Raw genomic sequence first — 27492 nt, 5'->3', positions numbered from 1 at the left:
GTCATCATAGGAGATGACAGCTCCTGCTTGTTATTGCCCTTGAAGACCACCCGATAGGATAAAATGTGGAGGTGGAAGACAGTGATATTGACGATCCTGACCCTGTGTCAGCCTGGGCTCATTGTGTACTTGTGTCTTATTTTTTAACAAAAACCTTTAAAAGTAAAATAAAATAAAATGTTTAAAATAGAAAAAACATTTATAGAATAAGGATATAAAGAAAATATTTTTGTATAGCTGTACAATGTGTTCATGCTTTAAACTAAGACTTTTTACAAAACAGTCAAAAAGCGAAAAATAATTAAAAAGTTTATAAAGTAAAAAGGTTACAAAAAGCCAAGGTTAATTTATTATGAAAGAAATAAATATATTTTTAATAAATTTAGTGTTGCCTAAGTATAGTGTTTGTAATGTCTACAGTATTATACAGTAGTGTCCTAGGCTTTCACATTCACTCACCACTCACTCACTGACACCCAGAGCAACTTCCAGTCCTGCAAGCTTCATTCATGTTAAGTGCACTGTACAGATGTACTTTAAAAAAAAATATTTTATGCCATATTTGTACTGTACTCTACCTTTTCCATGTTTAATTGTGTTTAGATATACAAATATTTATCACCATGTTATAATTGCCTACAATGTTCAGGACAGTAACATACTCTATAGGTTTGTATTCTAGGAGCAACAGGCTGTACCGTATAGCCTAGGTGTGTAGTAGGCTGTATAATCTAGGTTTGTGAAGTACCCTCTGTAATGTTCAAACAATGAAATCACCTAAGGTTATATTTCTCAGAACATATCCTCATTGTTAAGTGACACATAACTGTATAGATCAAGCTTGTACATTTTGTTCAACAATAGCTAGGAATAATTTGAGAGAATAATTAAGGTGAAATTCTTGCCCATTTTATAATATGGCTTTAGAATGAATTTGCTGCCAATTTAAGTAACTACATCATATAGTTTAGTGGTTTCTGGGGGCAATAAAAGTAGCACACTTATAAATAGCCATATGGATAAAAATGCTTATCATATTTTTTTCAAGATAAATAGAAGCAATGCCAAGGACTGCAAAAGTCACACACACACACACACACACACACACACACACACACACAAAACTGACAAAAAACCTCCACTCATCTCTCTTGAAAGAGGTAGCAACATCTCTGGTTCATTGGATTTGAAAGTTAAGTCAATTGATTTAAGGGAAGAAAAATACAAGATTGGGAATGCTTTAGTCACATACTCTGTTCTATCTCATGTTAACCTCTAGGGAGAATTTGATGTGCTACCCATCTTTTCACAAACATTGTCACCATCACCCATATAGAATATGCGTACTTCTTGCAAGCAGAGCTCTGACATAGGTCCAAGAGTCTTAAAGATTAAGTACAGCTTTGGCTGGAAAAATGAAGAGTCCAGAAGCAACTCATTCTTAATTATCTTTTATCTTCCCCTTGGAAAGCTGATGGAAAGGCTAAAAAGAACCCATAAAAAGAAAAAAAGAAAGAGTTTTGGTGGCTCTACCTCAGTCCGAGAAAAGGATTCCTTGAGGCTTATGCATAGTAAATCCAGTTCGCCAGGATAAAGAAGTATATAGACTAGCTACACAGCAAGATTTGGGCATTTGCCTGAAGGAGACCTGAACACATTACCTTGAAACCAAATGATTCAAATGGTCATATTTGGGACTTAGATATGTGAGATCTTATATATCTATGTTCTCAAGTAACAATTACCATTATCTCTGGAAGCCAAGCATAATTCCTTGCTTATTAATTGCTCAGTATCATTTGTTAAAATGGAAGTTTTGGGCCTTAGTTTGCTTAGTGTGCCATAATTAGTAAAACCTGCTTTAAAAAGTTGCAAAAGAATAAATGGAAATGCTCTTTAAAAGACTGAATGCTGCATAAATACAAGCTATTCCTACTATTAACTGGAATATGATACTAAAACAGCCCACCGTACATCCACCAGTCAGTCTGCCTGTCAGTTCACCAAGCTTCATTAGGAGACTAACAGATGGGCAACATATAAAAGCTTATATTTGGAAGATCTCACTTTTGCCCTTTGGCTCTCTGCCCTCAGGCCTGGAGTGTGGCCCTTAAATCCATCTCCCCAAGAGCCTAAAGGAAATGCTTGTGTGGTCAAACTAGTTCCACCATTGGTCTCATTCCAACCAAAGCTCATTAGTTTTACTTTTCCCTTTGGATTTGTGGGTTACAGTTTTATTTGTTGCATAATAGAAGCCACTAGCAGCTTGTATGTTTCTTTACACCTTGGCATTGAATCAGCAATGGATCCATTGCACTTCCTTTATTAAGATTAAGTGGTGGTTTGCTGTATGTCCTTAGACTTGGTTGTCATTTTAAGCATTTATTAGTCACTCTAATTATAACCTACTGGCCATTCTATTTCTTTCATTAAGATAAAATAAAAAGGAACTTGTGCTCCAGCTTCAACTTTAAAAACCTAGACCCGCACTGTCCAATATGGTAGCCTCTACATATGGCCATTGAGCATTTGAAATATGACTAATTTGAATTCAGAGATGCTGTAAGCATAAAATACACATCAGATTTCAAAAAGTTATTATTGAAAAAGAATATAAAACATCTCTAATTTTTAAAACTGATTGCATGTTGAGATGATAATATTTTTATTATATTGAGTAAAATTAAATATATTATTAAAATTAATGCCATTTATTTTTAATGTGGTGACTGGAAAATTTTAAATTATGAATGTGTCTTGCATTATATTTCTACTGGACAACTTTGATCTAGATGTTCAGAAGTTTTTTGAAGATTTTTATTCTTAATGACTTGGGTTAGTTTTGGTTATTTAATTCAAATGTATTCTTTCTTACTGGGTTATTTAAAATTTGTGTATTATCTTACCTCTAGAATTGACTATAATATAATAGTAAATTAAATAAAACTAATTAATGGCTATTAATCATGTTTAAAAGGCACTGACCTGCCAAGTGCTTTCAAAGACCTTTAGACACTTGCATTAATGGCTCTGTATCATGCCAAATGATACTGAACCAGAAATGCTCTAATGCTGTTCTTGTCTAGAGGCGACCTCCTCAGCCTGGAGCTTCACTGAGCATAATAGACAGCAAGTGATACATTATATTCCATGCATTGATAGATGTGTTTGGAAAATGTCATAGCACTTTCTTCAAAACTGCATAATGAAATAGAATATAAGACATTTGGAAAGCAGATTTGATCCTAGTACTTGTGATCTATTCTTAGACTCAGCTTTCATTATGTATGTAATATAATGTATGATGTATGACCAACCACCTACATATGTGAGAGGTATTTTTAAAATGAGTGACCACTATAATTGAGGTGTACAAAAAAAAGAGAAAATTCTCATAATGCAACTAAGGGAAAAAATGAGAAATGAAAAGGCCAAGTGTAAAACAACAGCAACAACAAAATTCAGTTCACCAACCAACCCTCCATGGCCACTTATTCCATCCATTGCACTGAATAGTAAGAATTATTAAAAAAAAAACAACAACAACTTTTTAACCATAGAAAAGAACTGTCCTTCTGATCTGGAATATACAGTAAGACCTTTACTAAATATCATTGAGTCCAAAGGACCTACAATCCCAGGATGATCCCATTTGGGCAAAGGAAATAGAAACCTGCAAAAAGATAGACAGCATGCAAGATAGGGAGTTGATAAAGACTCAACAAGAGAATAGCTGCATTAGGAAAATTGTTCTGCATAATTTTCCTACCCTTCCCTAAGGAAGTGTACCTTATAGTTGTGACAGGATATTCAGAAAAGGAGAAAATTATTTTTCTCCAAAACAAGCTTCAAATTAGAAGAAATTTAATAAGAAGAAATCATTCCATGGATTTAATAATGCAGAGATAGTGTGCTTAGAATAACTTAATCTTAAAGATACCCAGCTTAAAAAAAAACTCACAAAGAAGAAAACAAAGAGGTAAATAAATATTGCTCGACATTTATATACAGATGCACTTAGAATTACTCAGTTTCAGTTCATCTTTAAGCTTCCCATTTTCCAAGATAGACAAACTGAAGCACTGAATTTTAGTTGATGCAGCCCAAATTATAAATAGCCTGTGTAAAGACCAGAACTAGAAGTAAATTTATCTCCAATTGCCTTTTTTACTAATTTCTCAGGCAATTTCTTCTCAACACATCCTGGCTGTAAGACTTGCTATTCCTAGGACCACATGAATACTTTTAAGATACCTAACATGGAAGAAATACACTTAACAGAGCCTTTACTGGATAGATGGTTCCCAAATTGAGTTCTTTTTTTTTTTTTCTTTTGAGACAAGGTCTCCCTGTGTTGCCCAGGCTGGAACGCAGTGGCACAATTTTTGTATTTTTTGTAGAGAAGTGGTTTCGCCATGTTGCTCAGGCTGAGTTCAACTTTTAAGACATTGTTTTGTAAAATCATGCTGAACTCCAGCCCCAAAATGTGACTACTATTAAACAGTTAATGTTATATCCTTCAAAACTTTTTATAAGATAGATACAGTCATACAATTGTTAAAATCAAAGTGAGATTGGGCTATACATAATATTCTAAATTTTTCTTTTTTCAATATATTATAGATATTTTCATTTTCAGGCTTTATTACATTTTTAAATCCACATAATTTGCCACTCTACAAATGTCCCATAGTTTTCTCAACCACAGTGTATCAATGACGATTTATTTAGGTTATATGCAATTTTTCACTATTACAAATAATACCACAGCAATATTATTTGGTTATATTTTGGAACTCATGTAAGAATTTCCTAAGGATAAATTGCTAAAGGTGAAATTTCTGAGTCAATGATCATTACATTTTTAGGGCTTTTTACAGATACTTTAAAAATTACCTTCCAAATCACTTGAGTCAATTTACCTTCCCATCGGAAATAAATGACAAGGCCTGTTTTCCTATACCCTTACCATCACTGAGTGCTATCAATTATTTTAATAATGCCTGACCAGAGAAAAACATATCTCAACTTTTATTCAATTTGGATTATTTTTAACAAATCAAAGTTGGGGATTTTTCTTTTTAAGTTAATCCTGTATTCTCCACATCCTTGTTTAATTAGTCTTTCCTGATACTATTTGTGAAAAGGAAAATAATAATAATAAAAGTTTTCTGTCTTGAGACTTACAGGTATATTTTAAATACTCATTTGATTCCAGGGATTGGCAAATATAATTCAGTGCTCTTGGGTAGACTATTAATTCCAGCATTTTTTCTAACATCTTTGGTTTAGCTTTTTCTCATACAAAGCAGAAATCAATCTTATTTCACATAAAGTACTGGGATTAGGGTACATTTTAGTTTGGCCTGTATTTGGCAAAAATTCAAAACTTTCAGCATTACCCAGTTCAAAATTTCAACTCACTACTTACATGATTTTTCTCTTTAAACAACTTCTGACTTTCATGAACATAGACTCAAATCCAAATAGAGATTATCTCATAAGTTTATACAAAAATAGGGGAAGTGCTTCGACATTGCTACAGAAATGTACAGTCCTACTGGGCATCTTAAAGACAATGCATGTGAGCTTTAATGAAGCCTTTGAAAGTTTAAAATGCATCAAATTAAAAACCATATCCATTAGAAAAAAATTCTTTCAGCATCTATTCTGTCAACATTTCCGGAAGGAGGCAAAAGGTTTTATTTAAGATATGAACACACTCAGAGATAAATACATTTTCTTTGTAGAGACTAGATAACTCACTGTTGGATATTAATGTTAAGATAAAAGTAAAGCAGATTTGTGCCAGTGGACATGACAGAAAAGTGAACCACAAAGAAAAAACAATTTTCAAATTGCAAGCAATTGGAATGCTTACAGAGTATCATGAAATCCTGAGGATTTGAAGACAACTTTGAAGACATAAAGTTCAACCACTTGTCTATCTAATGTTTAAATCTTCTCCACAGTAAATCGGTCAAATGCTCATTCACCCAGTGTTTAAACATATGCTCTGATAGGGAATGAATTACCTACTGGGGAGCCCGTTTCAGTTCTGGGCAGCCGTGATGACTAGTTAGTCCTTCTTGGTATGTTCTACTAAAGTTTGTTTTCTCAGATTTAATATTTATAGATCCTACTTACACATTGGCATTACATAGGAACTCTTGGCTTGCTAATTCTATACCCTCCCTAACCTCCATTCCTTTCACCTTCCACAACACAAGCAGAAAAACTAAATCTTTACTTTCCTGGTCACTGTTTCAGCAAGGGCTTGACAAGATAACCCAGTTCAGGCTAATAAGACATAGGAAAACTCCACATGTGGGTTCTGAGGAAGCTTTTGTCATCCATTCCCTCTTCTTTCTGCCTTGAGTATAAACTTGATTAAGCCAGGATTGCTACTTCAACCAGGAAGGAGAGTTCACATGTCTAAACCCATAAATGCTCAGAGCCACCTACCTTCAGACTTAGTACTATTTAGAAAAAGTAAACCCCATCAATCCTGAGGGATTTTAGTCAGGTTTTCTGATGTTTGCACCTGAAGACAAACGTATTTAACACCTATATCATGTGGTGACACCGAAAAGTCAAATGCTTATTCCATTTGGTAACACCTCTCATCTTAATGAAGAGAAAATATTTTACTAAACTGCTACTTGACCCAGATTGGAAATACTCTTACCTCCAAATGTCAACAACCAGACTATATCTATAATATTATCACAACTACAAAACTATCAGAGTAAACACAAAAGAGAGAGTTTAGTTAATGAATGTTGGAGACTCCTGAATTCTGATGTAAGATAATGTAAGCAGTATATTCACTGTTCCTGGTCAACTTCTTCCCTTTCCTATCTTCTCATTCTATTACTATCTTAGCTCACCTCCAATTTCATTATAAATTAGGATTTCTAGACCCTGGCAAAGCCTGATAGAACAATTTTAATTTGTTTCCTCTTTCTTTTTTTTTTTCTTTTTCAAGTCCATCAGGATGTCAGTTTTCTAGAAATTACTTGCAGCCATAGTTTAACCTCAAAACAGGGCACTAAATTTCAACTTTCCCAGGATCATCAAATTTGAGCCTCAAGTTGCAATGTCATTTAAAGATAGTGATCTGCTATAATCCTTGTAGACTAATAGCAAAATGCGCCACCAGAAATACGTCTAAAATGTTGACCTATTTTTCTAGCTCTTAATGCATAATACCAATAATGCTATGAGAGAATTTTTGTGAGTAGTCTTTTCCAAGAATTAAACGATGAAACAGAATAAATCTGAATTTATTCTGCAATTTATAGCCAGCTCAATCCTTTTTAAAGAAAAGCTGTAATCGTACACCTTCAGAATGATGATCTGATCAATTGCATTTCAGAATCAGTAAGCAGGATTGATTATGTATTTCCCATCTACTTCAAAGAAAACTTATAAAGAAGACTGTAGACTAATTAAGAGAATGGATTTTGACATGAGTAAGATCTTTAAATGTGGATTTTGCCCATTACGAGCTGACTGATTTAAGGCAAATTACTTTGGTCCATTCATATTCATCATCAGTAAAAATGGAATAAGTATATCTACCTCTTAGGTTTATTATAGAGATATAATAATTATATTACATATATCTATATAATATTATAGAGATATAATAATATTATAGAGATAAACTTAAGTAACACACACATAGTTTAAACATTGTCACTAGCACATAAGTGTTCAATAAATGATTAGCTATTACCATTCCTAAAAAATATTGGTACCCTTTTCTACCTGGTTTCACTGAATTCTTTCACTTGACATGGTAAGCCAACAACCTTGGTTTCTAATGATTAAAAGCACTGAATATCTAGCATAAGTATAAATTATTTGGACATTTACATAATTTCCTTTTTTATCTCTAAACCATTGCCCATCCTTTTGTAGAAACAGCATCTAGATGATTTAGCAAGAGGTTTTTTAAAAAGACAGAAATGGCAAGGGAGTAGAGGTAGAGCCCCTAATGTTGACATGTGCCAGAGTTTGTATTGTTCCAGAGCACCCTGAGACAAGGATTTGAGTGCAAATAGCAATTTTTAGGAAATGCTGGGTGTAAGGGTAAAGAAGAAGGGAAGGAATACAAAAAAAGAAAAAGGGTGCCTTACCAGTCCCACTAGTATTGCATGCAACTTGAGTTTAACCTCACTGAGGAAACTCTGAGAGCCAGGGAACATACCCCTTCGAATTATTGCATCCAAGAGGCAGGGGAGCTGGGGTATTTATATCTCAGGAGTTGTCCTGAGGTCATTGTTGAAAGCTTCTCCCATGGTTTGTTAATTCCCTGGCACTTCTGGCTCACTGATCATGGATCATAGGCAAAGCTGTTTTCTGTGCTTCTGCTGAAAAAGAAATGAGATACTGAGATGAAAATACTGGGAGGTGGAAGTCAGGGAAAAGCCCACTGGATAATGACAGAAAGGGAGAAAGGGGACACTGATGGCATGTGCTTCAGGGCACTGAGGACTAAATGAAACCAGAAGAACAGGAGCTAAAACCAAGTTATGGATTGTGACAGGGTAAACCCCAGGGTAAAAATATTACAGGGTTATATTTCAGGGTAAAAAAAAAATTACAGGGTAGTTTTTTTACAGGATAAAAAATCTCAGGGTAAATCCCAGGGTACAAATAATCTGAGCAAGGGAAGTGAAAGGCTGAAATTTCTGTGAAATGAAAAAGCTGGCAGCCCAGAAGAAAGCCAGAATTTTGGCTTGGAGGGTGTAGTACACATCTCACACCAAAACTTTCATTTTGGTGTGCCCTAGCAGGAAGCTCATGCTGCTGTTGGTCCTTCTCCCATGGCACATGGGCAGCTCTGGGCCTATGGGCACAACTTTTAATCTGACTGGCTATTGTTGAACATGCAGTACTTCTCAAAGCACATCCATGCAATAATGGTTCAATACATGCAGATCAATAAACATGATACATGATCAACAGAATCAAGGACAAAATCCATATGATAATTTCAATAGATGCTGAAAAAGCATTCAATAAAATTCAGCATCCCTTCATGATAAAAACTCTCAACAAACTGGATTAGAAGGAACATACATCAACATAACAAGCCCATCCCAGACACACTTTTCAGACACACTTTGGAAGGAGGGGTCCAATTTGGAACACCTGCTCAGGCCTAATCTTTCCTCTCCAAGGAAAATTCAGGTTATTTCCAGACTCCACAAGTCCTTTGTACCCAGAACTTTGCTCATGAGCCTGACATTTTCTGCACTCTCCTGGCCTTCCGCACAGAATTGGTTGGGTGCCATCCTCCTCTGCAGCAGAGAGCCAGAGAGAAACCTGTGGCTATTGGCTGAGGCCCAGAGTCTAGGCTGAAGGAGACTGAAAATTGTGAGAGAACTTGCAACACTTGACCTCTCAGTTCCTGACTCCTTCAGCAAACAATTATTAAGCATCTACTTTTTTCTCATTTATATCTCTAGCAGAGTTATAGGGGCAAGCAGGCCAGGATCCCAAAAATCCCTCTAATACGCTCTGCCAGTTAGTCCATTTGTGCTAAGGAGGCTAAAGTTGTAGAATAGATAGTGATGATTAGATTGTCTCTTATTTTCTGACGACTGAATGCCAAAATCCATGTCCATCCCACCCTTGCTCTTCTTCTGACCAGCTCATCCCAGGGGGTGCCTCAGTTAAGTCCATCTTTGAGGCTAGACACATGTACCCCTGGCAGCAAACATCAGTGGGATCCTTGTCAAACACAATGGTAGTCATTGTCATTAGAGGGGCTTGCAGAACATTTTCAAAGAGCAATATTTTTTGTTGTTAGGCTTCTTGCAGTTGCAATTATAATTAGGGAATTTTAAGAATTTAGGACTTTTTCAGATAAAAATTATAGTATTTGGTTTATACAGAACAACTTTTCACTAGGAATCACATCATTCATTTTATTGATTTTTTTCATTTTGTATAAAGCTCTGTGGATTTAATATGTTAGAATAAAGATATCTCTGCAGGAGGCAATTCTCATTTTTAAAAAATGGCTGTTGATCAATGTGGAGTTATCCTTACAGATTAATGTAAAAAAGAAACATGTTTAAAAGGCTATTTGAAATTAACTTGGGGACATTTTGAAAGGAAAAATCAATTAAATAATGTGTTTCTAGATCCTTCCTTAAAATATATGAACTTTCCATTTTGCATAGTGACATTTTTTTCAGATACATAGAGATATGAATGAACATCCTTAGAAACATAACTGAGTCTTTATTTCTTTGGGAGTATCATTACCCTTGAAACAGGATGATAAAGCTGAGAATAGTACCATAAACTCAACTATAAATAACCCACACTAACAAAGGAAAATGCTGGTTGAATGACTTTTTACACATTCCAAAAAGCAATAATTTACAGACATTTCCCAGTGAAAACATGGAAGAAGTAAGAAAGAAAAAAGAAATAAATTAGGATGCTAACTGTTGCCTTCACTGTGTCAAGGAAACTAATGATCATTTAAGAAGGAAAATGATAATCCCTTCTCAGGGTCCTATTTGATGTGAACTGCTGTCTAGGCTTACTCTTGTTAGTTCTTTATGGGAAATTCAAAGTGGATAGACTACAGCAAGTTTTGTGTTTTTTTTTTAATACCTTTAGGGAGGCTTTTACTTTTCACTTTATCACAGACTCCTCATGCCCTAATATTCATAACTCCACCCTGATTTACACCTTTATTTTTTCAGCCTGGTCTTTGCAGGCATGTGATTTAGGGACTCCTGTCCTATGTAACCCCACCCCGCCAAATTTCTCTATTTGATATCCCAGAATTATGTTCACTCCATAATTCCAGTCTCAAATAGCCTCTGTCATTTCCCCTTTCCTTGTCTAAAGTTCATTTCTCCATAAAACGCATTCACATGACGACCACTTCATGAAGGAGTGTCTGAGTTTATCACATTTGTTATGTATAAGCAGTGGTATGCTGGTAAATGTTTAATAACTGGCTCTCCCTGGAAGGAAGAGGATCCCAGGTTTGCGGTGTTTGTCCATTTCTGTGGTGTAAATTCTCTTACTATGGCCAGTTGAAAAGGTGCTCACAATCTGCTGGTAAGAGCTGGTGAAAGCTGGCTCCAGCACACAGCTGTTTTTTAGGAACAAATGGCCCACAGCTTTGTAAGATTGTATCAAGGTATTGTATTTTTAAAAGAGGTTGTAGAAGCAGCACTGAGCAAAAGTAAAAAGAACCAAGTTCTAGCCCTTGTTCTGTCATTCCTTAACTAGTTGATTCTAAGGCCACTGAATCTTTCTAGATCTCAGTGTTCTCATCTATACAATAACAGGAGCACATGAAATAATGTTCTAATACTAACAGGCCTATGAGTCTACGTCATCCTTCATACAATCATGCATTCCCACCTCAACTGAAATCTCCTTGAGAGTGGGCTATGCCATAACATAGTATATCCTCAACACACCAGGCACAGGCCCTTGTACTTAACAGGTGCCTCCTAAATAGCTGTTTTGCTGAATAAATGATTCACCTGGGTAACACTGGCAGAAGCCTGGGCATATGATGGGTTAGTGGTATAGAATAGGGTATGAGATTGCATTAGAACAAGGAGAATCAAGTGATTAATTTGAAGAATAGTTTTCTCTATGAATAATGATAATTTCCAGGTTGGTAATAGGCAAATTGAATGGTGCCATTTGTACACCATTTCTCCTCCTTCTCTCCCCTTCAGGGTCTACCCTAAATATGCACCAAGACGTCCTCCATTTGACCTTGTCCCCTAGTAGAAACTTCCCTTCCCCACCACCATTTTTCCACATTCAAGTTCACGCTAGACTATGTTTTTAGCATTTCTTTGCCATTTGCATTTCTTCCTGTCATACATCACTGTCAGATTTATCTCAGAGTAAACAATGTCTTTTTTACCGATACCTTTCTTTTCGTTTTTCTCATAATGCTACTTGTAAGCATAAAAAACCTGAATTCGGGCTGATTGGAGCAGTATTAATAATACTCAACAGCAAAAGCCAAGAAGACTTCATGTATTGAAGTAAATTGGACATTCGACAGAATAATAAATAAAATTATTTCTACCTCAGCTTTTTCTAGGCTCCTAAGGCCTAAATATCATATGACAGTGAAGTAAGAACAGAGCCCTGTGCAGAACTGCTAAGATGATTGTAAAACCGTTTTAACCAGCATCAATGAACCCTAACTAATAAAAAAAAAAAAAAAAAAAAAAAAACCTCTAGAGTTCAAAGAACTGGAGAAGAATCCTGTTGAGAGAGTTACTGGCAGTATGGCTCCCCCAAAGGAGAAAACCTACTTCTTTGCTTTAAGCCAAGTGAGAGGAACTTCAAGGGGAGGAGACACTTGAAGAGTTTGATAAATATCTCCCAGAGTTTTAAAAGAATGTTAGTGCAGGTATAAGACATTGTGGCTAGACCGGCCTGAAGGAGCAACGCAGAGAACAAGGCAGGAATCAAACTTTCTGCACACCAACTGTGTGTCACACAGGAGGGAACACACCTAGAGTTCTTGGAAGGACTGCCTGGAAAGACATAGCAAACTGCCAGGAATCGAGGACAGTGTCAAAAGTAACAAACTGCATTAGGTATCACCTATCTTACAGTAATTATAGTTGCAGTTGAGGCTCCCACAGGCAAAATCATTCCAAAAACACCCCTATGATAAAGTCAGGTTTGAGCCTCCATGATGGCAAATCCAAATCACATCAGTAAGCTCTTTGATGTCCCCTTAACTCTTCTCCCTTATCCCCCTCCAGTGCTGAAGGCACTAGAAGCCATAGTTAGTGATGGAAAAGGAGATGCCACATCTCATACACACACACACACACACTTTACATTCATATACATACACTCTCATACACATGCATTTATACACACATTCACATGCAGTCACACACATGCGCACACACAAACACCACACACACACCAGGCTTCCAATTCTTGGTCAGGCCCTGGCTGGCAAATGGAAGAAAATTTAAAGAGGACAATGGGTTTCTATTATTATACTGAACTGAACCGCTTAAAGCTTTAAAGTAACTGGAAGATTATTAATTGCCAGAAAATAGAGGGTAATTTTTAAAACTCTGAGATCTGCTCAAAATTTCATCCAAGAATCAGGAAAAAAGCTATTCAACCCAATGTGTTAAAGAGACAATGAGAAAAAAAAAGTTGCTTCAGGTTTCTTTTTTCTAATGAGCTTTTTTTTTAACTATAATGGTCTCAGACTTAATAGAAAAAGATTGGCCTCCAACCCTTCAAGTCCTTGAATGTTTTCAAAACCACTTTAAAACACCAAAAGGCATTGATTCATCTGCCCCTAATCAAACTGCAAGCACCCACATTTGAGAAAAGCAAAAACGACTTCTTCTTCGATTGTGTTGTTCCTCTGTTTTGCCTAATTAATAGTATTAAAACTATGGGTTTTCTATTGTTTTTCATTGAAAATGTACTGTACTTTTACTCCCCTATTGATTTTTAAGTCAGATAGACCTATAACATTCTTCATAAAGGAAAATGTCTGCAACATTCCAAAATTAATGGTTAGAACCCAACCCATTTGTAGACTAAGCTTCCCTGTAATATGTGCATACTCCAGTGATGACTGTACATGTAAGAGTAAAATAAAACCTTTATTCAACATGATCATCTCTGTATAGAACTTGTTATACTAATTTCAAATCTCTCAAAGGATATAGATGTTTTCCCCAGCAGGTCTGGTCTCAGGGATAAGAGAAATTCATTATTCCATCTGTATTAATTTGTCACGGTGTGTACAGCCAAGGATCCAGCACAGAAATGGCACAAGCAAAGACTTCCAGGCTGACTGTCTCTTGGGGGTCCAAGACACAGTAAGTTGTCAGAGTTGATAAAGATACGTTCTAAGAAATGTGAATCTGCCCATTATTTTTCTGGGAATAGCAGCCAAAACCAATAACAAAAACAAAAATGACCCAACACCACCGGGCTTGCAGGCATTCTTTACTACATTTCATGCCAATTATTCCTTCTCACATGAAAAGCAGGCATTAATTTCCAACCCCTGACCTATATTTCACATACCAGAGTTTCAGACCAAAAGAAACACTAGCTATCATAAAAATGCTATGACACCCTGCCACATGAGGAGGAATCCCTTTAGGCTTCCAGCCAACAAGTTTGGTTTGAGTCTGCCACACTTTTATAGGGTGGAAAGGTGAGGTAGGGGAGAAAGAGGATAATTGTCCTCCCTTCCTTGAGAGGTCTTATCACAATATCAGAGAGAGGTACTTTCAGAGAGGTAGTGAAAAAAATGATGGAAATCATAACTAATATCTGCTTGTCTCCATGGCATCTAGAGTCCCAGTAGGCCTCGTCCTTAGCTGCTTCTCCTGTTTCAAGCACAAACTAATCATTCCAGTAAAACCTCCAGAAAAGATCTCCTGCATGCCTGAAATATTCCAAATACATGGGATTGGAACTAGAAAGCACTTCAAACAGAAACTTATGCTGGAGCATGGCTTTTGTGAATGGGAAGTCATGGGCAATGGTTCTTCTAGTGGCTGAACGGGAATTCGAGTATAATGGTTCATTTTCACTAAATGGTTCCCTGGGAGTCCAAAAACAAAAACAAAAGAGCAATATCCAAAAGTGTCAAACATCTTTCCAGGGGTAGCTTTTTCAGGGGGAAGAATCTAATTCAGTGAGGACTCACAATGTGTTATACTGAAAAATGGAATGAAAATACATTTCCAGCCTTCTCAGGCAGACTCCAACAGTGAAGAAAAAACCAGAACACAAAACATTCTCAGGTTATAACCAAGTTCTAGATGGATCTCAAGACCCAGCAGAGAGATTAATTTAATTTTCTAAGATAGCAGAGTAAGTCAAGAAATAGGGAATTTAAATGAAATTATTTTTGCCTGACTACAACATCAAATCCTTAAATAATAAGGCAGTGTCTAACTCCATTATTTCAAACTTCAAATATTGTTTCTAGCATAATAAGAGAAGCACGCAGAAAAGGGATGGGAGGCATATTGCACTGTTATTCAAAGTAAACCCTCAGCATCTTCTGTACTTCATTCATTCACATATATGTATTCACATATATGTATTAACTATTCCATTTAAAGTTCTGTGCAAGCTGCTAGGGCTGAAATTGGGAACAAGACAGATAAGACTGCTGTTTTCATATAGAAGTAGAGAAGAGACAAAAACTGCATTTTGAACAACAGACAAGCTCTAGCTACGCCAAAGCTCTAGCTAAACTGATATACTTGGTCAAGGTGTCCAGCCTTTGTAGAAAGAATTTTAGTTTGGGTTCTGGCTCTGTCACTAACCTGTGACCTCAAACAAGTCATGAATGTTTTCTCGCTCCCAATTTGGAGACAATGCCACTTGTTTTAGGGAGCTGAGACTCAAAGAAGACAATGAAGTTTTATAAAGTGTTGTATAAATAAAATGTCTTATTACAAATATTAGAAAATACTTATAGTAGCCAAGCATGGTGGCTCATGCCTGTAATCCCAGAACTTTGGGAGGTCGAGGTGGGCAGATCACCTGGAGGTCAGGAGTTTCAGACCAGCCTGGCCAACATGGTGAAATGCTGTCTCTACTAAAAATACAAAAATTAGCTGGGCATGGTGGCAGGTGCCTGAAATCCCAGTTACTCGGGAGGCTGAGGCAGGAGAATCACTTGAACCTGGGAGGCGGAGGTTGCAGTGAGCCGAGATCACGCCATTGTACTCCAACCTGGGTGACAAGAGCAAGACTTCGTCTCAAAAAAAAAAAAAAAAAAGCACTTATAGCAAAAATACTTGTTAAGAGTTAGCATTCTATTTGTTGCCTAATTCAAATCTAACAAAAATATCTGCTGTCAGAGCCAAAAGAGTAGGTTGTGATTGTAGCTAATCATTTACACAATACATCATGAAGAACACACAACACTCAGATCTGTACAAAGTCACAAGCTAAAGCATAATAATGTTTTACATAGTTTTCTTTAAATTGTTCACAAACTATGTAAAAAAAAAAGAAAATGCATATTTTCCATTCAATACTCTTCAGAATTAAAGAAAAATAAGAGATACAGAAAAATAGGCCTTTTTAAATAGGCAAATATAATTTTCTTTAATGAATAGATAGGTTTATTTCAGTTAGTAGTCAATGACTCCAGGGAAAGAAGTTAAGGGAATAGTCCATGAGGTTTTGGTGTGTGTGTGTGTGTATCTTTTCTTCCTTTCTTCCCTACCTCTCTACCAAAGGAAAGGAGCCAAGATGAATGGTGAACTGAAGGTTTCTTTTTATTCTCCCATAATTCAGGAAAATATTTTTTTCCAGCTGAAAAGGGGGTAAGTACTTCTTCAGCAGTGACCCAGAATGATCAGTTTCCATTTCAGAAAGAATTGTTAAAAACAAATACACATATAGTAGACATGCAATTGTAGTCACATAGAGAGATTTTTTCCTACATCTAAAACAAATGAATCTAAGTATTTTAAGCAGCTTTACCAGTTGGTAGAAAATGTGCAAAACATAATTCACAGGTGTGTCTACTGGGTTCCTTTTATGGCAATGAGCAGGTAGGGGGTTCCCATTATCAGACAATAAGGACAATAGTTTTAAATCCAAACCTACTGCGGAATCAAAAGCTGCCATAGTGGGAGAAGTCAATCAAAAATATTTTCATTGAATGCTTTAGCACTGGAGGCATTGAGAATGCAGTGCGGCTCATCAAAACAGATTCCCTGTCAGAAAATCCTGGCACACGTATATGGAAAAGCTGTGACCCTCTTGCAAACAGACAGCTTAACACCCTCACCTTTGGTGTAGTGGGGCACACCCTACTACCTATAGCAAACTTCCCATAGGGCAGAATATTAGCTTGGCATGAGATGGCTTATAATCTAGTTATTCTAGGCATGGTGGGGTAGTCACAACCAGTAAATCTTCTAATGTACTCTCTTTCCAGGAATGCATAGACAAGGTAAAGAGGACAAGTCTATTATAAGCTTAAATACTTAATAACTTAGTGGGGTAAAGATTTAATACCAGCGTCTTGCCAGCAGAAGTTAAAGATGGACAGAAAGAGACACAAAGAAACAACAGGAACCCCCGCTACCCCCACCACACACACACACACACATCAGAATTTTGCCTATTATAGAATGCAATTCTACAAATCGCATAAAAGCTGCAAAGGAGTAAGTTTTCAGTAAATGTTGTCAAAAATTAAAAGCAACGCTATAAAGGTATTGTAAACACACACACACACACACACACACACAAGGGAAAGAAAGACACTAGGAAGTTGAGTGATGACTGACTCACAAAAATGTCTTATAGAAACATTAGCATGAAGAGAAACTACATCTTAACCAAAATCATCTGATGGCTGAACTCTAGGTGCCTTGTAAACAGGGTCTTTGCCTTTATTTTTCTCTCAGCAGCTGACTGCAATTTTGGTGGTTTAAATAAAATCTGGATTTTTTTTTCTACAGATGAAACCTATATGTTTGATGTTTAAATTTCTGTAATTTTTCTTTAGCCATACAAGGTTCTGGTGATATGAACACAAGTTATACTACGTGCGTGCGCGTGCGCGTGCACGCGCACACACACACACACACACACACACACAAACATTGATATATATTCATATGTCCAGATTTTGGGACAGGGAACATACTTTCTGATGACATAAAGCATAATCTTTCTTAGGGAAAATTTGTTGTTTGATACATTAATCTTTTCAGTTGGTATCTCAGCTAGACAACAAAGGAAGTTAAGCCTGATTTGGCTATATTAGATTTTAAATCTGCTGAATTCACCAAAGTTTGCCCTGAGCCCAGCAAAGTGTTTAATACATAATAGGCACCAAGCAAATGTCTGTTAAATGAATTAATATAGTAAAACCAATCAGCAAACCTATCATTAAAACTGAAGTTTAACTTAATTATTTGTATAAACTAAAATAACTTCCATTGTAATACTGCTAGTTATGAGCTAATAAAGATCTACTCAGATTTTTAAAATGTGTTTGTATTTCACACTCTTCTCCCCAGTAGCAGCCAAGTCTCTGTCAATAATCATATAGTGACATTTCAAGTCCTCATGTCTTAAGCTAACAAATAAAACCAGGGGGCTAAGAAGCAAATTTATGAAGTATTATTTGAAGAATACTTAAATGATTGCCTAAAAGTATTTTTCCTTCGCCAATTTACCATTGGATGATCTGAAATTGCCACCATCAATCATGTATTGGACGCAAAACATTCAAAGGTTCTGGTAAAAGGCAAATAGGTTACAGGTACCATCTGAATTTCCTTAGACCTTAAAAATGTGGGTTAAAATGAAGTTTATTTAATGGAATAATTTAAATGTTTGTAGTCTGTATAACCATTTGTGTTTGACAGGCCTTCAGGCCTTCAGCCTTCCCCACCCCACTACTCACCCTGATCCCTTTAAAAACTTTTTTCCAATATTTCTGAGTCTGAAACAGGCTGCTAAATAATCCCATTCCTGCTGGCTCCTGTGATGACCTCAGCTTGGCTTAGCCATCATTCCTGCAAGTACCCCAGTTCCTCATAGGGCTCTCCAGAAATCAAATCTATGCAAGAACTATGTCACAAGAAAGAAATCTTACTTCCATTTTGCTTTGGAGAGATTCTCAAGCATGGTCACTTAGGTCCCAGTACTTTACAGAGTTCTCTATCTCTCTCTCTTCTCACCCCTAACCTCCCTTAAAATTTTAGAGTTCCTCTGCTCTCCACAAAACTCAGATATGTTCCATTAGGGCAGGGAGACAGCTCTAGGTGCCTGAAACCATGGCACATGCTGGCTCAGCACCCCCTGACAGGCAAGGCCCTATGCTGAGAGCTTGTCCAACCTGGCTCCTTCTTCTCCCAGGACATTCCTCAGTGTTTGTGCAAACATGCTTCCAGCAAGCACAAGATAAAAATGTGCCAAGTATGCCTGAATTTCAGTCTCAGTTGAGACCACTTCCACATATGGAAAGATGAAAAGATAAATATTAGCACAGTATCAACTACAAATATCTTCATGAAAATTAGATTGTGAGATGAGTTGATCCTGTAACAGACAGCAGATCTCTGAATGATAGGACAAATGTGATTTGATGAAAGGGACAAAGGGGAAAGAGACATAAAGGCTAAAAAATTCAGAATCTGGAGGTCGTTTCCAGGGTGATGAGCCCAAGAGCCAGGTGCCTTAAGGGTGAATGGCCAAGGGCACCTGAGGATATTGGGTACATGGGCAGGGGACACTTGCATGAAAGGAGATGAAATGGGAATGAAAAGAAACCAGAGATAAACTCAGCCAGGTCTCAGTGTTTCTGAAACTGTCTTGGAAACAAATAATTATCTTTTCCAGTGAAATTCCAGTGAGTTTCTGAAACTCAGTCTTCGAAATAAATAATTATCTTTTCCAGTGAAATTCCATACAAAAGTTTGATTTCACAAATTTGTCATTGATCTTCCCTGTAACTGGCTCTGTTCCATCGTTAGCCAGTCATAACTTCAGTCTATGCGACACCAAACATCCAGCCAATTCAGCCGTAATCAAAACTCCAGTTAACCAGCCAGCTGTTGTCTGTACATAATGCCAAGCAATCAACTGGACTAACTTCATGCCTGGGTTGATGGGAAAGACCAGATGTTTCAGCATTATGTAAATGCTAAGTGCCAATTGAAAACAGGAGTGTTCACTGTCATTTTGCATACAATCTTAGAATGAGTACTTGCACTTTTCTCATAAGTAGGACATTAGCCCAACCAAGATCTCAGAGATATGCATACACAAACACAGGTACACATGCACACCGAAAATGCCTCGGTGCGTGTGGGCATGTAAGAACATGTCAGAGGTGCAGGGGCAGTAAGTTAATTCATACAATCTCAACTTTATAAAATGTACTCAATGCGCCTGTCCCTGCCAGTCTGTGCTCTTCCCTGCCTTGCCCTGCTCTGCTCTCCATCTCAGGGAACGACTCTTCCAGACTCTTTTGCCCTCTGGCTTCAGCATATGGGAGGCACAGCTAGAAGGTGAAGGGCACAAGGAAGGGCATGACAGCTAATTTTCTCCCTTCTCTCTCTCTCTCCTTTGATGTCTCCAGAAGCTGCACCTCCTTCCAGGTTATCTTTCCTTCCACAGTTCTGGTTCCCATCCAAAAGCCCTCTCTCTAGTCCCTAAACTCCCTCTCCATCATCTGCGAAATCTATTTCCTGGACTAAATTTCATTTACTGAAAGACCTAGAGTGGCTTATTTTTCTGGCTGGACCCTGATTGATACACAGAATAATCTGGCAAAGTAAAGTACTTCTCATCCTAGGGTTTCAAGGGCAGCCTGAGGCCTATTAAAGAGCAGCTCAAGTGCTGAGCCAATGAAAGATGTGAGCAGAGCTCTTCTCCTCCTCTTCCTTGCTTCTCCCTATCAAGTCTTCTTTCCTACTAGTTAGTAGGAAAATAAATAAGTAAAAATGATTTAGTGCTTGCTTTGGCAACATATATTCTAAAATTGGAACAATACAGAGAAGATCAGCATGCCCATGTGCAAGAATGACACGTAAATCTGTGAACATGCTATATATTTTTTTACTATCCATGTATCTTATAAAATCATGTTGTATACCTTAAATATAGACAATAGAATTTATTTTTTAAGTGATTTATCAAACACAACTCCCACTGTTTCCTCCAGTGATTCCTATGAGACAGAACCCCCAAATCAAGTGTTCGGAACACTTTCCAAAATCAGCAAGCAATCCTGTCTTCCTGCCTCCACTCTATATGTCTGCCAATGGACAATGTAAAATGATTTTAACATTTCTTCTTTTGTGGGCTAGGACACAGCAACTTCTTCAGATGGCCCTCTAAACAGTAACTCAGAGTTGATAGCTTTTCAATTTTAAGTCAAAAGTCATTTCAACAGTCTTATTTATAAGTTTAAGACGTTGTTAAATCTTTTGAAAACAATCTTACATCAATTTTGTCAGAAGTTTCATCAGACCACTTTAACAAACTACATTCACACATTCCCTTAGCATTCACACTGATGAGGACAAAAGAAAACAGGAACATCAAGGTAAAGTAGATTTCACTGAATGTAGGAGAAATCATTAACATGGAAGAAAGCAAATGGAATGAATTCCTTATACATACGTTTTCTGAGTACTTAGGTACAGGCTCTGTGATGTTTACTTACAATACACGAGTTCAAAAATGATAGTTCCTGCTTAAGAAAGGAGCTCACACCTGTGAGCTGAGAATTGCACTTTATAAAAGTATCATTTCTTCATCAGTAACTGATCTGTCTTGTAAAATAGCATGAAATACAGCTAAAAATAAAGGGGACAAAATCATACTCACCTCTAATTCTGGCATACAGTCAACTATCATTAACATATTGGTATATATTATTCCAGACTCTTCTCTATGCATGCAAATAATATGAATATTTATACATATTTATATTTTTACATAAATTGGAGCATGTTATTCCAATTGTTTTATATTAGCAATATTTTATGAACATTTTTCCATATTAACATACAGTCTACCTAATCTTCTTTATACTATATCTTATTTTATGGAGTGTGTATATGTCTTATTGCTAGTAATCTAGATAGTGTCCAATGTATTTGACTTATAAATAATATTGCAATGTTATTTGTACAAGTGCAAAACTATATGTGCAAGGTTACATTGCACCAAGAGCAGAAGTATATCTGCAAGGTTACTATATGTGTGAAACTGTGCATAGTTTTACACTTGTACAAATATTTTTATATAAGTTGCTTATAAATAGTTGGAAACCTAGATCTCCTCTCCATTCCTGTTGCTAGGAAATTGACCCATCACCTCTCAGAAAGGAAACTGGGAATTTATTCTCTGGAAAAGGGTAACAGATAAAGTCCTTGGACTGGGGACTGACTGGGCATAGTTGAATGTGTGGTACCAGACCTCACACAGGAGACTTAAGTAACAACAATCATACCAGAGATGGAATAATGAGGCCCCTAACTTCTTCCCCCACAAAGCTTCCAGAATACTGGCAGTCAGACCTTTACCCTCCTGGAAAGAGAATGGAGGAATATTCACTGCAGAACTTGACCAACCCAAGAAAAAAGACTTACAAATACTGGCATCAGCATTTCACCAAAAAAAGCCCACTCAAATCACCCTACAATTGAGCTCAATACTCAAAAGCCCCCCACATAGGACATCAATATTAATCAAGAACCAGCAACCAAGGATTACCAGATAGCTGAAGAAATATTGTAACATGGAATATGTGACCAAAAAGAGAGTAGAGGAGGGAGATTTTTAAAAGGGAAACAAATTTTCTGCAGAGACAGTCATATTAAAATACCCTCAGAGAATACCCTCAGAGAAAATAAGAGGAAAACAAAAACAGGATATTACCAAATAGGAATATTCTGAAAGGAAAACAGAGTTTTTGAAACTTAAAAGTGATTACATAATCAAAATTTCATATATTAGGTCAATTCAATGTGGAAAAAGCATTCTTTTCTATAAATGGTGCTGAGATAACTGGATATCCTCATGCAAAAGAATAAAGTTTGAACCCTATCTCACACCATACACACCATACACAAAAATTAACTCAAAATGGATCAGACACTGAAATGTAAGAGCAAAAACTATAAAACCCTCAGAAGAAAACATAGCAGCAAATCTTTATGACCTTAGATAATGGTTTCTTTTTCAAAAATTGATATATCATACTTGTACATATTTTGAGGATACATATGGTATTTTGATAGATGTATACAATGTGTAATGATCAAGTCAGGGTAATTGGGACATCCATTACCTCAAATATTTATCTTTTCTTTGTGTTTGGAACATTTTAATTCTTCTCTTCTAGCTTTTTTTGAAATATACAATAAATTATTAATAGCTATAATTTCCCTACTACTCTATTGATTTTTATAACTCATTCCTTCTACCCAACTGTATTTTTGTAGCCATTAACAAACTTCCCTTCATCCTCCTCCTCTTCTAATCCCAGATTCTGATAACCATCATTCTACTCTCTATCTCCATGAGCTCCACTTTTGTAGCTCCCACCCCTTGTGTTAGTGTGCCCTGGACATGGGACATGGGACATGGTGTCAAAAGAGATTATTTTGGAGCTTTACAATTTAATGGGTGTGCTCCTGGGTTTCAGAGTTGCTTGAGGCCTGTAGCCCCTCTCTTTTGGCTGATTTCTCCCTTTTGGAGCAGGAATGATAACCCAATACCTGTACCCCCATTGTATCTTGGAAGTAAATAACTTGTTTGTTTGTTTGTTTTATTTTTTTTTTATTACTATACTTTAAGTTTTAGGGTTTTGATTTCTCAGGCTCATAGGTGGAAGCAAATGAGTCTCAAATGAGACTTTGAACCTGGACTTGGGACTTTTGAGTTAATGCTGGAATGAGTTAAGACTCTGGAGAACTATTGGGAAGGTATACTTGTATTTTGCAATTAGAGAAGGACATAAGATTTAGGACCAGGAGCAGGATGATATAGTTTGAGTATTTGTCCCCACCTGTATTAGCCTGTTTTCATGCTGCTAATAAAGACACACCTGAGACTAGGAAGAAAACGAGGTTTAATTGAACCTACAGTTCCACATGTCTAGGGAGGCCTCAGAATTATAGCAGGAGGTGAAAGGCACTTCTTACATAGCAGTGGCAAGACAAAATGAGAAGGAGCAAAAGCTGAAACTCCTGATAAACCCATCAGATCTCATGAGACTTAACTATAACAAGAATAGCATGGGAAAGACTGGCCCCATGATTCAATTACCTCCTCCTGGATCCGTCCCACAGCACTCGGGAATTCTGAGAGACACAATTCAAGCTGAAATTTGGATGAGGACACAGCCAAACCATACCACTATCCAAGTCTCATGTTGAAATATAATCCCCATGATGGAGGTGGGGCCTGGTGGGTGGTGACTGGATCATGGGAGTGGATCCCCAAGGCTTGGTGCTATCCTCACAATAGTGAGTGAGTTCTCATGAGATCTGTTCGTTTAAAAGTGTGTGACACCTCACCCCACCAGTCTTGCTCCTGCTTTTGCTATGTGACATGCCTGCTTCCACTTTGCCTTCTACCATGAGTAAAAGCTCCTTGAGGCCTCCCCAGAAGCTGAGCAGGGGCCAGCACCACACTTCCTATACAGCCTGCAGAACCATAAGCCAATTAAACTTCTTTTCTTTATAAATTACCCAGTCTCAGGTATTTCTTTATACCAATGCAAGATTGACCTAATACAGCAATAAAACAAATAACTTGATTTTAATATGGGCAAATGGTCTGAACAGATATTTTTCAAAAGAAGTCATACAAATGGACAGTAAGTACATGAAAAAATGCTTAGTATCACTAATCATTAGAGAAATGCAAATTAAGACCGCAATGAGATATTACCTCATACCTGTTAGAATAGCTTTTATTCAAAAGATGAAAGATAAGTGTTAGCAAGGATGTGCAAAAAGAGAATTCTTATACTTTGCTGGTGAGAATGTAAATTAGTAGAGACATTATTAAAAAAACAGTATGGATGTTCCTCAAAAAAACTAAAACTAGAACTACCACATACTCCAGCAACCTCACTTCCTGGGTATATAGTCAAAGGAATTGAAATCAACATGTTGAAGGGATCTCTGCACTCCCACATTCATTCCAGCATTACTCACAACAGACAAGATATGAAATCAACCTAAGTATCCATTATGAATGAATAGGTAAAGAAAATGTGGTATGTGTACACAATGAAATACTATTCAGCCTTTTTTAAAAAAGGAAATGTTATCATTTGTGACAACAGAGATGAACCTGGAGGACATTATGCTAAGTGAAATAAGTCAGATACAGAAAGACATGTGGATATGTGGAACCTAAAAAACTGGAACTCTTAGAAGTAGAAAGTAGAATGATGGTTACCACAGATTGGGAGATTGAGAGAAGGAAGGGAATGTGGAGTTGCTGGTCAAAGGGTACAAAGTTTCAGACAGACAGGAGAAATAAATTTTGAGATCTATTGCACAGCAGGTGACTACAGTTAATAAAAATGTATTGCATATTTCAAAGTAACAGAGTAAATTTCAAATATCTCACTGTAAAAAACAATAGGTAAGTAAGGTGATGGCTAGGTCAATTAACTTGATTTAGTCATTTCACATTGAATACATATATAAAAACATTACATCATAGCCCACAAATGTATATAATTATGATTTTTCAAGTAAAAAAAATTTAAAAATAAAAATATATTTTTGAAGAAAAATAAATAAATAGAAGTAGATAGTAATGATGATTGTACAACAAACATTGAATTATACAACTTAAAATGGTGAATTTCACGATATGTGAATTATAGCTCAATAAAGTTTCTATTAAAAAAATAAAATCACCTACATGATTAATAAGAAAAGAGAAGGCGGTCTAGGATTAAATTCTCGGCACATTATTAAATTCCCCGTTATCTAGAAGTTCCGCAGAGGAAGAGAAGCCAGCAAAAGACACTGAGCATGACCAACCAGTAAAGTAGAAGAAACAACCAGAAGACTGTGGTGTCATTGAGGCTGAAGAAGAAAGTGTGTCAAGAGGTATGCAGTGGTCACCGCTGTCAAATGCTGCAGAACAACTGAGTAAGAGGAGATAATAAATTGACTGCTGGATTTGACAAGTAATGCCAATAGCAGAATAATATACTTAACTTGCCTTTATGATCCTTATAAATCTACTTTGTTATTTCAAATTACCAACAATTATCAAAAAGCATAGCAAAAAATAATGTTTATATTTGTCACCTTTTTAAAATTTGTAATTTGTGGGAATTTCTTTGCCTAAATAGATATTCTTTTCATACCAAAACAAAACAAAACAAAACCTTAATAGAAGGGCTGGAATAAAAAATTGAGCACATATTCCAAAAATAAGAGAAAAAGTCAAAATATGGAAAACAGGAAAGAAAAACATTAGAATAACAATACAACTCCTGTTTGAATAATAGGAGTTCAGAGACAAATACAAATGGAGAGAAGAAAATCATCAAGGAAAGAATCCATGAAAATTTTATAGGGTTGAAGGACATGAGTTTCCAGATTGAAAGGATCCAGTGAGTACTAAGCATAATGAAGGAAATTAGGCCCACACCAAATGCCATCACTATGAAATTGTAAAACAGTTGGTCGGGGGGAGGGTGAGTAGGAACTAGACAATCCAGTAAGAGTCCAGAGAGGCCAGGCATGGTGGCTCACGCCTGTAATCCCAGCACTTTGGGAGGCCAAGATGGGAAGACTGCTTGAGCCCAGCAGTTTGAGACCAGTTTGGGGCAACAAAGGGAGACCCCATCTCTAAAAAAATTATTAATAATAATAAAAATAATAAAATTTAAGATTCCAGAAACAAATTTAAAGTGAAGGAATTTCAAACAAAGTTTCAAGAATCACAATGGCAGAGATTTCTCTAATTCCAATCTGAAATCGGAGAACAATAGAAATACGCTTTCAAAATTTTTATGGAAAATTATTTTCAACCTAGAATTCTACATGCAGTAAAAATTAAAATCATATGTGAAGGTAAAATACGGACATTTTCAGAAGTACATAAATGTCAAAAATTTTACTTCTTATGCAAGCCTTCTCAAGAAGCTAGTGGACAGTGTGCTTCTCCAACACAAGAATAAGAAGAAGGAAGATATGAAATTTCGGAAACAAGAATATGATATAGGAAAGAGAAGGCTTATGAAGAAAGATCCCACAACTGCACACCAGACCTAGAAAACAACTAATCTAAGTTTGGAGCAGGTCAAAAGTCTCAGGAGAGATTTCTTCAAGACAGTGAAGGTGACAAAATACCTAATGTGTACAAAAGTTTTGAGAAGATGTTTCCACAATTGAGAGAGTTTGGTCGAAGAAAATGATATGATTATAGAAAACTAAAGGAAGAAATGACAGTAAAACCAGGCCCTCGTTAACTTCAAGGAGAACAAAATATTGTCAAGAGAAAAAAAGATAATGGTATGCTACCTAGCTCATTCATGAGCAATTGCATAGTCATAGAAATATAAACCCTGATTACTGGTCTAATCAAATTGTCATATAGCTATCTTGGGAGGTGGGTGGGTTCTGAAGTGGACTAAACGTGATAGAAGAAAGAAGTTGAAAAGAGTTAAATCCTCATCCTCCAGAGCAGTAAGTTAAAACACAATGCTCAAAATATTTTCCAGTTAAATGTCTCTTTCAATTGGCTTTGTAAATGCTCACACTTTCCCTTTACTTCTATTGTCTATAACACATGGTAAATCAATTAGTTAATTGTTGATTTGAAGATAGGTAATAAATTGAAAGTCAGGAAATATAAAAATATTTAACCTTAATTTCATGTAAGAGTTTCCTCAGAAGTAGTTTTGAATGAAAAAAATAGTTTGAAAGTATATATTAAAAT

At 36.4% G+C, this 27492-nt stretch overlaps 1 protein-coding gene and 1 non-coding gene across 7 annotated transcripts in view; one reads left to right on the top strand and one right to left on the bottom strand.

Annotated features, from left to right (window-relative positions):
- Positions 1–27492, bottom strand: part of LOC103889957 (putative uncharacterized protein encoded by LINC00269) — a 377157-nt gene that overhangs the window by 332869 nt on the left and 16796 nt on the right. The gene's annotated exons all lie outside the window — the stretch shown is intronic.
- Positions 20513–20619, top strand: LOC112132419 (U6 spliceosomal RNA). The gene has a single exon (XR_002914192.1). It is a non-coding gene; the product is annotated as a U6 spliceosomal RNA (small nuclear RNA).

Source organism: Pongo abelii, chromosome 11, assembly GCF_028885655.2.
Source record: "Pongo abelii isolate AG06213 chromosome 11, NHGRI_mPonAbe1-v2.0_pri, whole genome shotgun sequence".
Lineage (NCBI taxonomy): Eukaryota > Metazoa > Chordata > Mammalia > Primates > Hominidae > Pongo > Pongo abelii.
This window is presented reverse-complemented; position numbering and strand designations above follow the sequence as displayed.